This window comes from Carcharhinus amblyrhynchos, chromosome 16 (genome assembly GCF_965287045.1).
Source record: "Carcharhinus amblyrhynchos chromosome 16, sCarAmb.v2.hapA, whole genome shotgun sequence".
Taxonomy (NCBI): domain Eukaryota; kingdom Metazoa; phylum Chordata; class Chondrichthyes; order Carcharhiniformes; family Carcharhinidae; genus Carcharhinus; species Carcharhinus amblyrhynchos.
The window spans coordinates 50,956,054-50,976,005 of record NC_137339.1 but is presented as its reverse complement, the minus strand read 5'-3'; the positions used below and the strand labels follow the sequence as shown (position 1 = coordinate 50,976,005).

Below are 19,952 nucleotides of genomic sequence, written 5' to 3'. Positions count from 1 at the left end.
CAAAGTCATATTGCTAGTCGGCAGAATGTCTTTTTGGTTTGATAACTGCATCCTGTTAGTGGAAACAATCTTTTGGGTCACCACTGCATAATAGTCACAAAGAATGGCTAGTTTAACTTCTTCAAATTTTTGAGATATTTGGCTTTTCCAGGGTAATTTGAAGGAGACTGAGCACTTTTCAGTCCAAAAGAGTAAAGGTCTGAAAGTCTGGCCAATTTGCAAGTTTTTGTGACACATGGTGAATAATGATCATCCAGAATAGCGATTATCCTGCAGAATTGCTGTGATTAATTCTATTCCTTCGTCAAGCTGTGCTGAGCAAAATCATGTATGAATTTCAGCACTAATGCGATGCCAGGACATAGGCTGTATGTCCCAATGATTGGCAGTTGAAGCAAACAACATGTTCCTCTGGTTGTTTGTAATGGACTGTATGCAACCAGGGCTTGCAAACCCAAAACAAAACAGTTACTGTTAGATATGACTCTTGCTGAACAATTCTGAGTGCAATAATAGACAGAATAATAACCAATTTGAGCTCATAATGTGGCTCATTAACACTTGCCATAGGCAGGGATCCATTCTCTGCAGATAGTAAAGAATATGTTCAAGCCTCGCATCATTTTTGAATTACCTAAAAGCACGAGGAGCTAATAGTTCTCCTTTGCTTTCTTTATGGCAAAGTCTCAGCCAATCAGAATCAACTTGCCAACCAGTCAACACCCTTTTCTCCTCCAGTAAAAATTGTTGTGATCTTTTGAAATTGGGCATCCTTGCATTTGTCCTGATGAGTGTAAGGTGAAAAGCTTTAGCAACATGTTTCTCTTTTTAGCAATATACAAGTTGTGTACTAGTAAGTGATGAAAAGACTTCGTGTAAGTTCAACCTCTTTCTTTTCAGTGTGAATAAGTTTGATTGCAGGTGATTAAGTTTATAGTTTAACTATGAAAAAAGTGAAATCAAGTACTTCCCAGATAATCCACCAGATGGAGATGCTTCACTGAAGACAGATGCTTCAATCTACTACAGTTCCCTTTGTTAAAATGAATTTTAAATGTTTAATTTTATTAAAAATTCCATTCTGAAAACTGAACATGCATTGATATTTGCAGCTCCTATTTATGTAGAAAGGCATCTGTAATATTTCAGTGCAGTAATTGATAACAATGCTGCTATTTAGCTGCTAATTTAGAAAAACTCAGCTATTAAAAACTCGGGTGCTGGAACTACCTTTCTGCCAAGTCTGCTGATCTTCAGATTCTGGTAACATAGTATAAACTCTGGCTCCAGCCCAACTACGGATTAACCTGAACATTTTGGCAAACCAAAGTTATTACAGATATAAATAAACCTGGTGAGGCCATTTGCACATCTGTAACAGTAGTTGAACAAAGACTGGAGGGCTGGCAAGCCTCAAGGTGCACGAATATGGACTTCTGCGGAAGCTTGCTTCCTGACAGCTAGCATAGAAATTAGAGTAGTACTTTCCAAACTATTTTCCAGTAGAACCCCATTTTAACAATGTAGCTAGAGGGATCATAATGCAGAAAAATGAGCTTGGATAACAAAGAATGTAATCACAGCAGCATACCATTTTTGAGTCCTTCTGAATATTTGTTTTTCTGCCTCTGAAACATCTCAAAAACCCTCATATAAAGGAATTGCCGTGGCTGTTATGATGTATGTTGCAACAATTTTGTATACAGTAGGATTCCACAATCAGATGAATAAACAGTTAATTTTGATTATGGTTGTTGTTGGTAGAATGTTGATTAGAACAATGGGAATTCCATAGGGTCTCTTAACATCCTCCTGAATCAATGGAGCCAGCAAAGGTGGGGGGGGGGGGGTGCTGCGGGGTGCTTAGTCAGATTTGACTCTGACAACACAGCACACAAAGTCGAAGAAGGGCTTAAATCTGTAATCTTCTGACTTAGTTGCGGGCAGCAGCACCTTAATTTAGCATAAAATGAATTAAGTCTGATTCAGAACTGTTATTATTCAACTTACTAACATGGGATAAACTGCCCTTCCAAACCACGGGAATCCATTGATCTCCAGTTGAATTGGTTGCGTTGTATTTTGAAGAACTGAGCTGCAATGGTAAAGGGTGCAGAAAAGAGAGGATATCTACCTCAGTGTACAACTGATCACTGAGTTCGTTATAATATTGCCTTTGGAAGATTTGTCTACCAGTTATTTTTTCAGATTGTAACTTTGATCAATAAGACCCCTCCAACTTCATAGTCAAGAGCATTCTGCTCCAGGGTTTAGAGTGTATAACCCAAAGTGATACTTTATTGCAGTACTGAAGGGACACTTCAGTGTTGGAGATGCCGTCTTTCAGCTGAGATGTTTAAATTGAGGTCCCATTGCCTTGTTCGGTGGAATTGTAAAGATCCCATGGTACTATTTGAAGAAGAGCGGGAAGTCTCTTGGTCACAATTCATCCTTTGATCAAGTGACAGGGGAAGAATTTTACCAGGCACTTGGTGGCACGTGTGGAGATAAAGATGTGGATCAAAATCAGGCAACAATGCATTATGTTGGTTCCCCGACATGTTCCCACTTGCACTCACTTTTATCAGAAGCTGTGTGGTGACAGCAATACATCCACCATTGCCAGGAAGCCAATTAAGAATATTCAATGGGAAATCATCAACAATTTTCCAAGGGTGTTGGAATTTTGATAGTGTCACAAAGACCCTGACTTGCCTCAGAAACTGGGCTTAGAAGAGGCTGCAGCTCAGTGAGAAGTTAAAGTGGCATGAAGAAAAGATGCAATGTGCACCACTACATGTTATCACTGATTGGACCTGCCATTTTGTGTTATTGTATTGAACTGTTTATTTCCTGGCTGCATTAAAGTTAATTGTTTACACCTCAACACTGTTGGTGCTGTGATCAATGTGAATGTGTCAACCTGAAGGTAAACACAGCTTGTTGCTGCTGACTTTTGAATAGTGCCAATGGCAAGCCTGAAGATATCCACAGGTAGAGGCTTATCAGCTCCTGAGTATTGCTCTGATAGACAGTGCCTGGGTGCAGAGATGGCAAAGGTTCTCTAGCCTTTTCTCTCAACCATTTCACACCACCCTTCCTGCAAATTGGTCACCTTCCTGCAAATTGATCCTGAAAGCATGCTGCTCTGATGGACCTGTAAATAGTCCACCACCCCATCCCTGGCTGAAAATATTCCATGTCCAAAAAGCTCAGCCCATGTTGTCTGGTCATTGATCTCACTTTGAGGATTGTCAGCTGTATTCCCGGATGTTTTTTCACGCGACTTTTTCCCCCTCATTTTAATCATATGACATCCAACACATCCATCCTTGTGACACACTCTTCCTGTGCCAGCTGGAAAGCAGAAAGACTCATTACTTAATTGGATGATGCTTGACTGTCAGCCAACAATCTTTTTGTTTCCATTTTCAATATTTTTGTATCTGATAAGGAAAACCTGCAAAGAAAAGGGTGAAAAAAAGCAATTTTTTTTAATGTCCTTATGATTTTTCTCCAGGATTGTACGCGCAGAAGTGTTCCGGAGGTTGATCTTCAATTCCTCGAGATTCGAGGCCAATGCTGGAGGGCTGATACGCTTTTTATTCTTTAATTTGATTTATTCTTGTCACATGTATTGGGGAAAGTATTTTTACTGAGCGCTATGCAGTCAAAACATACTGTTCATGGAGTACATGGGGAGAAGGAAAGGAGAGGGCGCAGAATATAGTATTACAGTTAGAGACAGAGTGTAGAAGATCAACTAAATATGAAGTAGGTCCATTCAAAAATCTGACGGCAGGAGAGAAGTTGTTCTTGATTCTTTAGGGGATCTTGTCTTGGAAATTCATTGGGACATGGTGTTTGCAGTTCCGAAGTATTTCATTGGCTGGGAATCATTTGGGCAGGCGCTGAGGCGGTAACAGGAATGCAGGTATCGCCTTAATTCCATTTAGAGGTGTACACTATTAAATCCAGAGTGCGACTTTGCAGTTAAATGCTGTGCTTGTAAATCATTAATCCTCAGCCAGCTGGTTTAAAATGGATAAACTGTGCAAAGTATGCAGCAATATCCATTGATTGCAGCACAACTTTGGGAACGTTCGGTTTCGCTTTAATTAATGTTTACAGTGAAAGGTCGCCAGGCACCGCTTTGCAACAGAAAGCTAATGGACAGGCTACTGAACCAATCGAAACGCTCAACGGTGTGACCGGGGGCGGTCCCCGCCTGCAGTTTGGACCAATGGGAAGGCCGGATTGGGCACGTGGGTCCCGCCTTGTCGACGGGGGTATGAGCTGGAGGCGCGGGGAGTCGGAGAAGAGCAGAGGCAGAGCTGGAGAGGAGGCTGCAGCAGGAGTTCAGGTAACACAGGCAGGGAGAGGTTGCAGGATGTTCCTGGGTACTCATTTCCTCTCATCCACCTTCCTCTTCACACTCACCTCATCCGCAGCAATGCAACTGTCTCAGCCAGGATACACTCGAGGATTCATTTTAATGAATTTAATTGAATAGCAACTGTTATTCAAAACGAGCAAACGGATGTTCATCTTTAATTACCTCAGAGGCATTTAATGCCAGCAAGATAAATCGTGTCTTTTTATTATTTGTGTCTTTTATTAGATAAAGTTTTTCTTTTGGGAAAGGAATAAGCCTGATTCCAGGGAGGCAGAACAGGGTGGCCTTGGGATGCAGATATTAGCACAAAGGGGATGAATAAGGATCCAGAGGAATTATTTAATTAGATGAAAACAGAGTGTAAGTGTAGTCACACTGAGGGCTGCAGAATGATTCATACCTGCGAGAGGGAGGCAGGAGCTGTTTTGCAGCCATATGGAGAGATTGATGCTGAAAAACCACAACACCAGCCTTTAAATGCAGCATATTTAAAATGCATTTTCTCTAAGTGTGCATGTTGGACAGGCTATTTGAGAGGATCATTTTCCAAGTGTGACAGTTTTATTCTCTGATTTTTATTTTTTTGGTGGACATTTAGAAAAATTTTGCATTGACAGTATTCAATTGACTGAATCTATCATGTGATAAAGAAGGTGGTGAGCATAGAGTGTTCTATAGTTTAAATGTTCAGACAATGATCCTGAAGTGTGGAAAGTGTTTTATGTACTTTATCAGAGATTTTTCCTTTCTATGTTAGATGAGCCATGCCACCATTTTGAAAATTTCTGCATGGAGATGGAGTTTCATATGTAATTTGAACACACCCCCTTCAGAGTGGTCTAGCTCCTTTGAAAGGGTGTGGGATTCCTTGGAATATTCACTGGGAGAGCAGGAAGGTGGGCCTATGATGCACCAGTGCTCTGGAACCATTCACAGAAACAGTCAGGGAATTTTCTGACTTCCCCTGTTCTCCTTCAATCACTTAAGTATTATCAGTTGATCTGCCATGATGTTGCACTTGGGAATGAAGATCAGTTGTAATCTTCAGATGAGGTCAGGTTAGATAGTCAAGGATAATTTGTACAGATGTAATTCAATCCTCTTTTTAAAGCCATACAATCTCTTTATTTCTGGGTTGCTTATGTAAATTCCCATGCTTGCATTTTTCAAGGTAGGCTGTCAGTGATGCTGTAGTGCCTCCCATAGTGGAAGGGTGTAATTACAGAACAATAAGTTTACATAGGTTTTTTCCATTGTAAATGTGGACAGAGGAATCTGTTGTAGGAAAAAAACTGATGCACAATGAGAAGAGTAGAATTTTTGAAAAATAAAATTAGTTGATGGGCCTCAAATCCTTTTTAGTGCAGGTTGATACCAAGACGAAAAGAGTGAATGAGAAATTGAAATAAATTAGGAAGTAATGATTAGATAATATTGAGTTAGTCTTTTAAAGCTCAACTGAGAAAGGAAGACTGAGGGAGATGAATAGCCCAAACTTTTTTCAGGTGGTGGAAAAGTGTGAAGTAAGAGAATGAGGTAATTAGTCTCAGCGTGGTGTGGAATCAGGAATACTCTGTTTAGGCAGATGTATCTGCAGCTTGGGAGGAACAAGGTTGTTCATTCAGAATAGTACAGACTAGTAGTATTGATTTACAAAAGGAGAGACCGAAACATGATGACCAAGAGAGGAAAAAAATGTTGGCAGTAGAAAGAAACATTGATAAAAGAGCACATTTTTTTCTTCGTCTTCTGTTCAAGAAAGAATGCAAGAGGTGCTGTACAATCTTAGATTTTGGGTCAGTACTTAAAATGTGGATGGATTTGGGAGAAAGAAATGAATTGTTGAGTGGGAAACACAGGAGAAAACTGCAAGCTTTGAAGATTTAGAGCTGGAGTTTGGAATTTGTATAATCTGTGGTGTGTCCATGCAATTTTTTAAAACTAAAAATTGTTTGAGACGTTGTGCTCCTCCACCTTGATCATCTGATATGGAAATCTTGGATCAAAGCAAATTACTGCAGATCTGGAATCTGAAACAAAAGTAGAAAATGCTGGAAAATCTCAGCAGGTCTTACAGCTTCTCTGGAAAGAGAACAGAGCTAATCCAGTGTCAAAATATTAGCTTCATTCTCTCTCCACAAATGTTATCAGACCTGCTGAGATTTTCCCACATTATTTCCTTCAAAAAAAAAATTTAGAACAAGGACCAAATGGTGCAACAGGCATAAGTGGCTAAAGTAATATTCTCCTGTCCCTGTGTTGGTAATTAGGATGTAATTCCTGCATTTGATGACTTTCCTTTCCAGTTACTAAGCAGGTGATGGCAACTTTCCATCCTTTCAACCAAGTGCCCACTGTTAACATGTGATGCAAAGCACTGAGTGTTAACATGCTGCTTGCCTATATAGGGAGTTAGAGCAAAGACAAATTCTGAGGCATCTCTTTAATCGACATACATGTACAGAGGCCTTAAAGTTGTCATTTTCTGGTGATCATAAGCATGAATCCTTGTTAATTCTAGGCCTCTGGCACCCCAGAGGCACACAGGAAGCAAGTCATAACTCTCCAGCTGTTGCTGTGTTTGAGTCTGGTTGGCTAAACTCAGCTACTCAGAATAGAATTTTCTTTATTTTTCATTAACTATTCTCCCTCCTCTTCTGGAGGTTTTGACTTCCTTGTTGTCCATGAGTATCTAGCCTATGTGACCATTATTTATTTGTGTGCCTTCCCAATAATGTCTGTGGCTGAAGGGACTGCATCTCAGCTTGCCTCATGTCCCCCAACTTGCACCTCCAGCATAGGCATCAGCAGTGCTTGGTGTGTAGTACACCTGCCTTCTGAGTCAGGTAGTTTTTGGTTCAATTCTGACTGCAGCAACCTGAACACAGTCTAACAAAATAGTGAAGGAGTGCTGCACGGTCAAAAGTGCTTTATCTCAGCCGTTAAACTGAAGTTCCACCTGCCAGCCCGGATGATTGTGAAACATGCTGAGAAAATATTTGGTGCTTTTGATCAATCCTTCAGCCAACATCACTAATACAGATTATCTGGTCATAGTCACAGTCCTATTTGTGGGGGCTTGCTTTGCGCAGAATTGGCTGTTGTATTTCTTGCAACAGTAAACTAATTGCAAACGTTAATTGGCTGAAAAACATTTCTATATGTCCTGAGATTGTGAAAGGTGCTATATGAATGTAATTATTTTCTTTGTGGATTATTAGATTGTGATGAGCAGGAACCTTGGTCATTTGTGCTGTTTATGGTTGCTATTCTATTTCAACAACTGTTGGATTATCTTTCAGAATCTCTCTCTCTCTCTCTCTTTCTTTCTCTTTCTCTTTCTCTCTCTCTCTCTGCTCTCAACAAAAAGCCTGTTGAGACCATTTCTATTTGTGAAACTCAAACACAGGATGCGTCGATTCACAGGAACTGCTGTGTTGGCTAGTCCTCCCAGCAATCGCAGCACCATTAAAGTCCTTACACTGTGTTCTGTTGAAATCAGGAATTCTTTATACCGGGAGTGAATGCTCCTTTGGAGTTCCTTATTTGGATGGAGACATCTATCTGGAATTCATTGTAAAAATGTTAATAGGATTTCAAGGGAGTTGCGTGCCATTTGATTTGGCAGTTTTCTTGGCTGATGTCATTTGAATCTCCAGCCAGAACTTTTACATTATTGTTTGTCCTAGACATTGTGAGGGTATGAATGCCTCTTTTCTCTTCCTAGATTCCCCAGGACCATGTGTGCGAACTGTAGATGAGTGACAGGCACCCAATCTGCTTGGGATCCCTGCCAATCCTACTCTTTTTTTTATGGGTAATTAGGAGGCAAGAAACAATTGCCCTCTCTAATTTCTATCTCTGTCCACCCTTCCACCTCCATATTGCAAAGACCCTGGGCTCAAGGGCTTGTATTCCACACTTGCCAGAGTGTGGAAAAATTACCACAAAATGGTAATTTTTGCACACTGTTTCATGTGTGCTTGTACTGCAGGGTTTTTTTTTGACGTTAACATGGTGGCTTGCCTTGTGTATAAAACACATGCAGGGAATTTATATAATTGGCCACTTTCCCATTTTCTTTCCAGCTCTTACACCTACTAGCAAATGCAGTGAAACTCCAGGTTCCCTGGACAGCTGTTATTTTTTAGGAACATTTTTCAGTTCCCACACACCACTGAAGCAGACTTTTATTATTGTAATGTAGCTACTGAAACATTGCCTTAATTAGTTCATTACTAAAACCAGGGAATATGGCTTCAGAATCAATGCCCACTCATTAAATCCGGAGATGAGGAGGCGTTTCCTCTCTGAGGGTTGTAAATCTTTTGAATTCTCTACCCCAGTGAGCTGTTGAGACTGAGTCGTTGGGTATATTTAAGGCTGGGATAGACAGTTCTTTTAACTTTTGGGGAACGAGCAGGAAAGTGGAGATGAGGCCAGGATCAGATCAGTCATGATATTGAAAGGCTTGAGCAGCTAATGGTTTCTCAGACTCTTAGTTCTTATTTTCATAAGATACAATTTCAGGTATATACTTCCAATGCCATTTCTTGTTCTTTCTCCCCATTCTCTTATTGTCTTATTTTTGTCTAATATTTCCTGGCTTTTTTTTGTTAAAGGTGTTTTGGCATTTTATTTCAATCTTTAAACAAAAGTGAATTATGATTTAATTTATTATTGTCACATTAGTGTACAGTGAAAAGTATTATTTCTTGCAGGCTATATTGACAAAACATACTGTACAAAGGAAAGGGTACAGAATGTATGTTACAGTCATAGCTAGGGTGTAGAGAAAGGTCAGCTTAAGCACGATAAGTAAATTACTTTGGAAGCTAAAAATCTGGAGTTAAATATAGCCAATGTCCCAGAAAAAACACTCAGCAGGTCGCATAGAATGTGTGTAGAAAGAGGCAATGTTAAAAGCTTCAGGGCAATGTCTTTTCGTCAGCTGGACAGTGTTCAAGATTTAATCGTTTTCACGCAAATACAGAGCAAAGCAAAAAAGAAGGGGAGGGAAAGACCCAACAAGAGAGCCTGAGTGACATTAAACAGGAAAAATGACAATGAAAAATAAAAGTATAGAAAAAAAAGGAGGTAAAGAAAGACTTGATATTTGCAAAGCTCTTTTCACAACCACCAAGGATGTTTACAGCCAATGAAGTACATTCTGAAGTGTAATCAATGGAGGAAATGTTACAACCAGTTGTGCACAGTGAGCCTGTACTAACAGCAGTGTGACAGTGACCAGATAACAGTTGTGATGATAATAAAAAGGTAAGTATTGTTCTGAACGCTAAGAAGAGATCCCCTGATCTTTTTTGAAATCGTGCTACAGAGATGTTATGAAGTTTGTTGATGGTCATTTTAAAGTTGTCAGTCCTTTATTGTGACGGTTACTGACATATCGAACATATTGCTGCAGGGAGTGGCTGAAGCACAGGTCACTGTATCTTTAGAGTAGCCTTGACTCTGAGGAAACCTCTTGAGGCAAAGGATAGTGTATTCAAGACCGAGTGCAAAGAATCGAGCTCGAATTCTAGGCCCCAGTGTAGCACTGAGGGAGTACTTCACTGTCAGAGGTGCTGCCTTTCAGATAAGACGTCAAACTAAGACCTTGCCTGCCCTTGGTTGAATGTACAAAGATCCAATTACACTGTTTTAGAAGAAACATAGAAACTAGGAGCAGGAGTAGACCATTCGGCACTTCAGGCCTGCTCTGGCTTTCATTTTGATCATGGCTGATCATCAAATTCAATATCCTGATCGCCCCCTCACTCCCATATTCCTTGATCCCTTTAGCCCCAAGAGCTATATTTAATTTTTTCTTGAAATCAGACAAGGTTTTAGCCTCAACTACTTATTCACCACCTTCTGGGTAAAGAAACTTCTCACCAAAGTTCTAAAAGGCACTCTCATCCTCAAATTATGACCCCCTAGTTCTGGACTCTTTCTACGCTCAAAGCTTGCACTGTCTGAGAGTCTGTGGAATTGCTAATTTAATTGAGTTTTGAGAAATTGAAATAAATATGCAAAATGCTGGGAATATGGAAGAGGCCAGTTAGCAGCGCCACCATTCTTGGGATGTGCTTCCTTCTCCAGAACTGGTGAAGGAACCTTGACTTTAATCATCCATTTGAGAACAATTTTCTATTGTGGACTTGCTGGGTGGCGTTTGTCTGGATTTGTTTCAAATATCAGACATATAGCTAACAGAAAGCATCAGAAGTATCATCCTGGGTTGGATTTGCATTTGGTGCCTCAACAAGTAAAGCATCAAGCTGCTTCTTTGACTCACTGTCAGTTCTGGCCAGTGCTCCTTTTGAAGCCCTTTGGGAGGAGGTTTTGTGGCACAATGTAGTACCCCTAGGTCTGGACCAAAAGTTCCAGGTTCAATCTCCAGCACAATCTGCAACCTCATGTTCCTGCATATCCCTCACTCAACCATTACCATCAAACCAAGGGATCAACCCTGGTTCAATGGAGAGTGCAGGAGGGCATGCCAGGAGCAGCACCAGTCATACCTAAAAATGAGGTGTCAATCTGGTGAAGCTACCAAAGAGGACTATTTGCATGCCAAATGGCACAAACAGCAAGTGATAGACAGAACTAAGCAATCCCACAACCAATGGATCAGATCTAAGCTCTGCAGTCCTTCCAATTCCAGTCATGAATGAAGCAGTACGTAGAACATAGAACACTACAGCATAAACATAGATGCGCCAGTCACATCTATACCTACTAAGCCATAGAACTATCTGTAACTCCCAATGCCACTAGATCCCATATACTCATCCAGAAGTCTTTTAAAAGACCCCAGCGAGTTCACCTCTACCACCACTGACAGCAGATGATTCCACTTACTCACCACCCTCTGAGTGAAAAACTTTCCCTTAACGTCTCCTCTGGACTTGCTTCCCAGCACCTTAAACCTGTGTCCTCTCGTAGCGACCATTTCAGGCCTTGGAAATAGCCTCCAAGAATCCACCCTATCTATTCCCCTCAACATTTTATAAACCTCTATCAGGTCGCCTCTCAACCTTCGTCTCTCCAGGGAGAGGAGACCTAACTCCCTCAACCTATCTTCATAAGGCATGCCTCCCAATCCAGGCAACATCCTTGTAAATCTCAATAGCTTCCACATCCTTCCTGTAGTGAGGTGACCAGAACCATGCACAGTGGGGTCTGACAAGGGTCTTATAAATTTGCAGCATTACTCCCGACTCCTAAACTCAATCCCTCGATTAATGAAGGCCAGTGCACCATACGCCGCCTTGACCACATCCTCCACCTGCGAGGCCAATTTAAAAATCCTATGGACCCTGACCCCAAGATCCTTCTGCTGTTCAACCCAGCTAAGATGCCAACCCTTGATATTGTACTCCTGCATTCTGTTGGTCCTGCCAAAATGGACCACTACACATTTATCCGCGTTGAAGTCCATCTGCCACTTCTCTGCCCAGTCTTGCATCCTATCTATGTCACGCTGCAACTTCTGACATCCCTCCAGACTATCCACAACACCACCAATCTTCGTATCGTCGGCGAACTTACTAACCCATCTCTCCACTTCCTCATCCAGGTCATTTATGAAAATGACAAACAGCAAGGGTCCTAGAACGGATCCCTGGGGCACTTCACTGGTGACCGAACTCCATGCAGGGAAAGACCCATCCACAACCACACTCTGCCTTCTATGGGCAAGCCAGTTCTGGATCCACAAGGCCAAATCACCTTGGATCCCATGCCCTCTCACCTTCTCAAGAAGTCTTGCATGGGGGACCTTGTCAAATGCCTTGCTGATGTCCATGTAAACCACGTCCACCGCTCTTCCTTCGTCAATGTGTTCAGTCACATTTTCAAAGAACTCAACTAGGCTTGTAAGGCATGACCTGCCCTTGACAAAGCCATGCTGACTGTTCCTGATCATTCTAAACTTCTCTAAATGCTCATAAATCTTGTCCCTCAGAATCCTCTCCATCAACTTACCAACCACTGAGGTCAAACTCACTGGTCGGTAATTTCCCAGGCTATCCTGTTCCCTTTCTTGAAAATAGGAACCACATCTGCAATCCTCCGGAACCTCTCCCGTCTCCATTGACGACGCAGAGATCATTGCCAGGGGCTCTGCAATCACTTCCCTCACCTCCCACAGTAACCTGGGATACGTCCCATCTGGTCCCGGCAACTTATCTATCTTGATAGAATTTAAAAGTTCCAACACATCCTCTTTCTTAATATCCACATACTCAATCTTTTCAGTCTGCCGCAAACCTCCCAGATCACTTTCCACCGTGAATACCGAGGCAAAGTACTCATTAAGCACCTCTGCCATTTCTTCTGGTTCCACACAGACTTTTCCCCCTTCACCTTTTACAGGTCCTATCCCTTCACATCTCATCCTTTTACTCTTCACATATTTGTAGAACGCCTTGGGATTCTCCTTAATTTTACCTGCCGAGACCTTCTCATGTCCCCTTCTGGCTTTCCTAATTTCCTTTTAAGCTCCTTTCTACAAGCCTTATACTCCTCTAGATCCTTAACATCTCTCAGTTCTTTAAACCTTTTATACACCTTTCTTTTCTTCCTGGAAGCTGTTGAGAGGGTGCAGTGGAGATTTACTGTAACTCCGAATCCCATTAGATCCCATATACTCATCCAGAAGTCTTTTTAAAGACCCCAGCGAGTTCGCCTCTACCACCACCGACGGCAGCCGATTCCACTCACTCACCACCCTCCGAGTGAAAAACTTACCCCTAACATCTCCTCTGTACTTGCTTCCCAGCACCTTAAACCTGTGTCCCCTCGAAGTGACCATTTCAGCCCTGGGAAATAACCTCCGAGAATCCACCCTATCTATTCCTCTCAACATCTTATAAACCTCTATCAGGTCGCCTCTCAACCTTCAACTCTCCAGGGAGAAGAGCCCTAGCTCCCTCAACCTATCTTCATAAGGCATGCCTCCCAATCCAGGCAACATCCTTGTAAATCTCCTCTGCACCCTCTCAACAGCTTCCACATCCTTCCTGTAGTGAGGCAACCAGAACTGCACACAGTACTCCCAAGTGGGGTCTGACAAGGGTCTTATAAAGTTGCAGCATTACTTCCTGACTCCTAAACTCAATCCCTTGATTAATGAAGGCCAGAACACCATACACCTTCTTGACCACATCCTCCAACTGCGAGGCTGATTTAAGAGTCCTATGGATCCGGACCTCAAGGTTCTTCTGCTCTTCAACACAGCTAAGACTCCTACCCTTGAACAGTACATGTTCAAATGCAACAAGATTTGGACAATATCCAGACATGGGCTGACAAGTGGCAAGTAATATTGCCACACAAATGCCAGGCAATGACCATTACCAATAAGAGACACTCTAACCACCGCCCCTTGACATTCAATGGTGTTATCATCACTGACTCCCCCGCTGTCAACATCCTTGGGGTTACCATCGACCAGAAACTCAACTGGACTCACTACATAAGCACGGAGGCTAGGAATACTGTGGTGAGTAACTCGCCTCCTGACTTCCCAAAGCCTATCCACCAGCTATCAGGCACGTCAGGAGTGCCATGGAATACTCCCCACTTGCCTGGATGGGTGCAGTTACAAAAACACTCAAGATTGACACCATCCAGGACAAAGCAGCCCACTTGATTGGCATCACATCTACAAACATTCAATCTCTCCACCACCAGCATTCAATAGCAGTAGTGCTACAAGATACACTGCAGTAATTAGCCAAAGATCCTTAGACAGCGTCTTCCAAATCCACAACTGCTTTCATCTAGAAGGGCAAGAGCAGCAGATAAATGGGAACACCACCACCTGCTAGTTTTCCCTTCAAGCCACTCATCATCCTGACTTGGAAATATTGCTGTTCCTTCACAGTTGCTGCGTCAAAATCATGGAATTCCCTCCCTTGTATTGTGGATTGACCCACAATGCCATATGGACTGCAGTGATTCAAGAAGGCCGTCTCAAGGGCAACTAGGGATGAGCAATAAATGTTGGTCAGCCAGTGACGCCCATGTCCCACAAATGAACTTTAAAAAAGTCCAGCACAAGGACTTGTGGCTACAGCAGGAATATTCATAACACAGCTCAACAGACTGATAATCAGCTCACGAATCCTTCCCTGCTATTCCCCAAAGGGAAGAACAGTGTGTCTTTTCTAAAATTTACAGAATGTGGGCACTGCTGGTTAGGCCAGCATTTATTGCCAATCCCTAGTTGTCCTTCAGAAGGTGGTTGTGTGCTGTCTTCTTGAGTTGCTGCAGTGCTTGAGGTGTTGGTACACCCACAGTGCTGTTAAGGAGGAATTCCCAGCATTTTGACCCAGCAACAGTGAAGGAACAACCAATTATATTCCCCAAGTTAGGATGGTGAGTGACTTTGAGGGGAACCTCCTGGTGGTGGTGATTGTGTGTGTGTGTGTGTGTGTGTGTGTGTGTGTGTGTGTGTGTGTGTGTGTGTGTGTGTGTGTGTGTGTGTGTGTGTGTGTGTGTGTGTGTGTGTGAACATAGGCTAAAAGAAAATGGATTACTTAGAGCTAGTCAACTAAGTGGGAACCAGAGAATTATTCTGAGACCTTACTAATGCAGCCACTCTTCAAATAAGGCCACCATATTCTATGGGGAGACTTTTGACATACAAAATAACTGAAGCCCCTTGGCTGCATTTTCCACATTCAAAATGATTTGTAAATGCTAGGAGTCGTTGGTGTTGTCCACTGTAGCACTTCTTTACTTGGAAGCCAGGCATCAGTAAAAGGGGTGAAAACCCAGCCTCAATCAACAGCTTAACCCTATTGCTCCTCCATGTCTTTTTCCAGTGGCAGCTAGTGAGTTATTTGTATCTTTCAGGTGGCATTCCTCATGTAAAGAATCCACGGTGGCCTCATCCAGTTTTGTTTTCTACAAACTATGTTCCAATATTGTGCAACATTTAAATGGGGAAGGGAATGAAATGTATTTCGGTGTGGATGACCTTAGTTCCAATATTGCAAATGAAAATGGGCTAGGGAGATTATGCAAATAGCAACATGCTGATTCAGGGAGAATTGGAATGTGAGATTTTCTCAGAATTGTGCTGATGTTGCTGGGAATTTTACAGTTCAGCACATTTAAACCTATTGTAGTAAATTTAGAAAACTCAGCACTAGAATAATGCTAGTTAGCTTGGTCTTTGATAACTTGCAGTTCCAAAAGATCTGAAGGAAAAGAGAAGTGTATTCCATGAGATAACAAGATTCCTAATCTACGAGTCCGATCAGAATTGCACGTTTTCTTTTTGTTTAGGATTCTGGCATGGAGAGCAAAGAAGAAAGGGGAAGTTGGTGAACTGTTGCTAGATCTCATTGGCGTGATTAGCAAATGTGATATGTTTACATATTGTATGCATTCTTTACCTTCACACTAGCTATTAATTACATTGCATTGCGCATTCACATTAAATAACATTAGCTTGTATTCCCTTGAATGTAGAAGATTAAGTGATGATCTGATTGAGCTGTTTGTGATGATGGTCTGTCCCTCAAAACGCCCTTTCCCTGTCTAGGGCATCATTTTTAAAATCAGAGCCAGGCCCATAAAGGAATGAATTCAAGAAGCATTTCCTCATTCATAAGTAGTAGAAATGTGGAACTATCTTTCTGCAAATATTGTGTGATTAGTCAATTGAAGCTTTTAATACTGAGATCATAAGACAGGGAAAGGGTGTTTTGAGGGACAGACCATCACTCTGGTTTGAATGGTGAGCTCAATAGCCTAGCTCTGATATCTATGCCAGATTCCTCTGGAGCCTGTGTCTTGTGGCTAATGGAGTCTGAATATATCCATATCCAATCCAGCAATTGGAAGGTGATAACTGCGGCCATTTTCAGTTTCACTGCATTCTTTAATGTATGTACTCCTCAAGGTGGAGCACCTAATGGCCATTTTCGGTTTCACTGCATTCCTTAACGTATAGACGACTCAAGGTCTCTGGACCATTTCCACCTATAGCGGCAAAGATCCCTTGGGAGTTTCAGTTGTTTTATTTTGACAGGTTGAGAAGAAATTTGGAAAGTTTAAGCAAAAAGGAATTCCTTCTGTTTGCGCCCAACCCCACCTTTCTACGAAATGGTGTTTGAGACTTGCAGGAGCGGTTTGCTGGGTCCCAGCACAAATGTTAAAGTTTATTTATTAGTCACAAGTAAGGCTTACATTAACACTGCAATGAGGTTACTGTGAAATTCCCCTAGTTACCACATTCCAGTGCGTGTTCTGATAAATGCACCTAACCAGCACATCTTTTAGACTATGGGGGGAAACCAGAACACCTGGAGGAAACCCATGCAGACTTGGGGAGAATATGCAAACTCCACATGGACAGTGACCCAAGCCAGGAATTGTCCCTGGAGCTGAGAGGCAGAAGTGCTAACCACTGCCACCATGCTCCGCATGTATTGCAAATACACAGAATCTCTACTGTGCAGAAGGAGGCTTTTTGGCCCATCAAGTCTGCACCAACTCTCCGACAGAGCATCTTATTCAGGCCTGATTTCCCCCGCAACCTTATGTATTTACCTTGCTAATTCCCCCAACTACACATCTTGGGACACCAAGGTGGCAATTCAAGATGACCAACCCACCTAACCTGCACATCTTTAGACTGTGGGAGGAAATTGGAGCACCCAGAGGAAACCCACGGAAATGTAGAACACAAAACAGTACAGTACAGCACAGTACAGGCCCTTTGGCCCCTGATGTTGTGTCGAGCTATGTCCAAACCCAAGATCAAGCTATCCCACTCCCTATCATTCTGGTGTGCTCCATGTGCCTATCCAATAACCGCTTGAAAGTTCCTAAAGTGTCTGACTCCACTATCACAGCAGGCAGTGCATCTGAGCAAATAGTTCTGCGCGTCCACTGTATCTAATCATCATCATCATCATCATCTCTATTAAGTCGCCTGTCATCCTCCATTCTAAAGAGAAAAGCCCCAGCTCCCTCATCCTTTCCTCATAAAACGTAACCTCCAAACCAGGCAGCATCCTGGTAAATCTCCTCTGCGCTCTCTCCAATGCTTCCACATCCTTCTTATAGTGAGGTGACCAGAACTGCACAAACTATTCCAAATGTGGTCTCACTAAGGTCTTGTACAGTTGCAGCATAACCCCTCAACTCAAATCCCCTGTTAATAAACGCTAACACATTATAAGCCTTCACGGCTCTATCCACTTGAGTGGCAACCTTCAGAGATCTGTAGATATGAACCCCAAGATCTCTCTGTTCCTCCACATTCCTCAGAACGCTGCCGTTGATTCTGTAATCTGCATTCAAGTTTGTCCTCCCAAAATGAATCACCTCACACTTATCAGGGCTAAATTCCATGTGCCACTTTTCAACCCAGCTCTGCATCGTATCAATGTCTCTTTGCAGTCTACAAGAGCCCTCCACCTCATCCACTACTCCACCAATCTTGGTGTCATCAGCAAATTTACTAACCCACCCTTCAGCCCTCTCCCAGGTCATCAAAAATCACAAATAGCAGAGGACCCAGCACTGATCCCTGTGGTACACTGCTGGTACACCACTGGCTTCCAGTCTGAAAATTTTCCCTCCACCACCATCCTCTGTCTTCTATGAGACAGCCAGTTATTTATCCAATCAGCCAAATTTCCTTCTATCCCACACCTCCTTACTTTCTTCATGAGCCTACCATGAAGAAAGTAAGTACATGGAATAATGTGCAAACTTCACACAGACACCTAAGGCTGGGTCCTGGGTCCCTGGCACTGAGGCAGCGGTGCTAGCCATTGAGGGGGAAGTTGCTGAAGTGCCTGTCTATAAAGTAAGCACCTGACCTTCCTCTCTCAACTGGGAAAGTTGGATGAGTTTGTTTGTAGTCATGTGCAAGAAAAAGAAGTGCACTTAAGTGGCGTCTTTCATAAGCTTGACATCCTAAAGTGTATTATAACCAAGAATATATTGATGGCTGCACTTCAAATTGAAGACAATGAGAATTAGAATTTGGTATAAGTTGAAAAAGAAAACAATCTTTTCTAATGAAGTGAGCGTTAAGCATATAAAAGACCAGATAATCATATTTTAATTATTATGAATGGGATAAATATTGGTCAGGACACCAGGAGGGCTCTCCAGCCCTTCAAATAATGCCTTAGGATTTTTTTTTACATGTCCACGTGAGATATAAGTGGGATCTCAAATTTGATATTGCATCTGTGAAAGTGCCGCGTTGCACTAAGTGTCAGCCTTATTTGTCACTGGAATGGGACTTGAATCCATCACCCCCTGACTTGGAGTCGAAAGTTCTCCCAACTGAGACAAAGCTGAAGCAGGAGGCTTACTAATAGTAACTGTATCCAGGGTAAAGCAGAAAAATCTCCTGATTAACCATTGAGGATATTGTTATAAAGGGGAGATAGTCCTCAGCAAGGGGACAAACTCACTGAGACCCACTGAGTACCTCACTTTATAATCTTGTTAAGTGTGAGAGAAATAGTATGATCTGCTCTTCAGCAACTTTGTGGTTAAATCGAAATAGCTACCTGAGATTCTCTCTGTAAAATCAACAAATAACACTTTATTTATCTAACAGTGAACAGGTTAACTGAATGAAACACCATTCTAATGGAATGCTGTTTAGATTAGTACAATCTCCACTTATTAACACAAAGTAGAATTTTTAGTCACTCTGAATACAACCAGAAAACATCAAATTCAAATCTGACAGGCTGCTGTTATTCAAATCTCATTTAAACTCATTGGGCAAACTTCAAAAACAGCCTGTTGTCTTGGCAACGCTACAGGCTAGCCTCTTGATGCAATGTTTCAGTCTATGTACTCGATATGCACCTGCAAATTCCCTTTTTTAATAAAACTCCAAGTTCAGAAAACTACCTTTTTTAAATTGACCGTGCAATTTTACAACTCAGCATTTTACAACTTTTAATTTTACAAACACTAATTTCACAACAATGTCAATTTTTATAATTGTGAAATAAAATATACAAGAGCGTTGAGCTTTGATTTACTTCTGGTTTTGGATCTGGCTGATAATGTGCGTGGTGTTAAATCGTGGGGTGATTTATTTGAGCTGTTCAAAAGTGACCTAAGTTATTTCCTGGAACAGCTCATTGGCATTGTGTGCCCAATAACATTTAGTGCAACAAAGCAAGAGGGGAAAGGCTAAGATCTCCCTGATTTCTGTCTGAGCCACAATGTGTGATAGCTGTAGCATCTCCCTCTTTAGATTGGGGGACTGAAATTGCATACGGTGACACCTCTGACCAGCCAAAGAGGATGACGATGGTAGTCTGGAAACTGACTACTTGTTCAGCCTGTCACCATAGAAACACAATGGGGAGAATTTGGAGGTGTTGGCCAGAGCCACAGGCCTTTCTCCAGTGACTGTTCTTCGCTGACATTGAATGTCAGCAGGCAAATCAAATGTAAAGGGCTTGTATCTGTGCCCTGGTCTTCTTGCAGCAGGTAATGGAGGCATTGGATAGCAGCTAAATGTGAGAACAATTACCCTTTCACTTTAACC

At 42.1% G+C, this 19,952-nt stretch overlaps 1 protein-coding gene across 4 annotated transcripts in view; it reads left to right on the top strand.

Annotated features, from left to right (window-relative positions):
- Window positions 1-4,293: 4,293 nt before the first annotated feature.
- The window catches only part of LOC145354005 (engulfment and cell motility protein 2), a 174,212-nt gene continuing 158,553 nt past the window's right edge, over window positions 4,294-19,952 (top strand). For all 4 annotated transcript variants that reach the window (XM_080205078.1, XM_080205076.1, XM_080205077.1 and 1 more), the window contains exon 1: window positions 4,294-4,363. The gene's annotated coding sequence lies outside the window, so the exon portion shown is untranslated. The remainder of the gene's footprint in view (window positions 4,364-19,952) is intronic.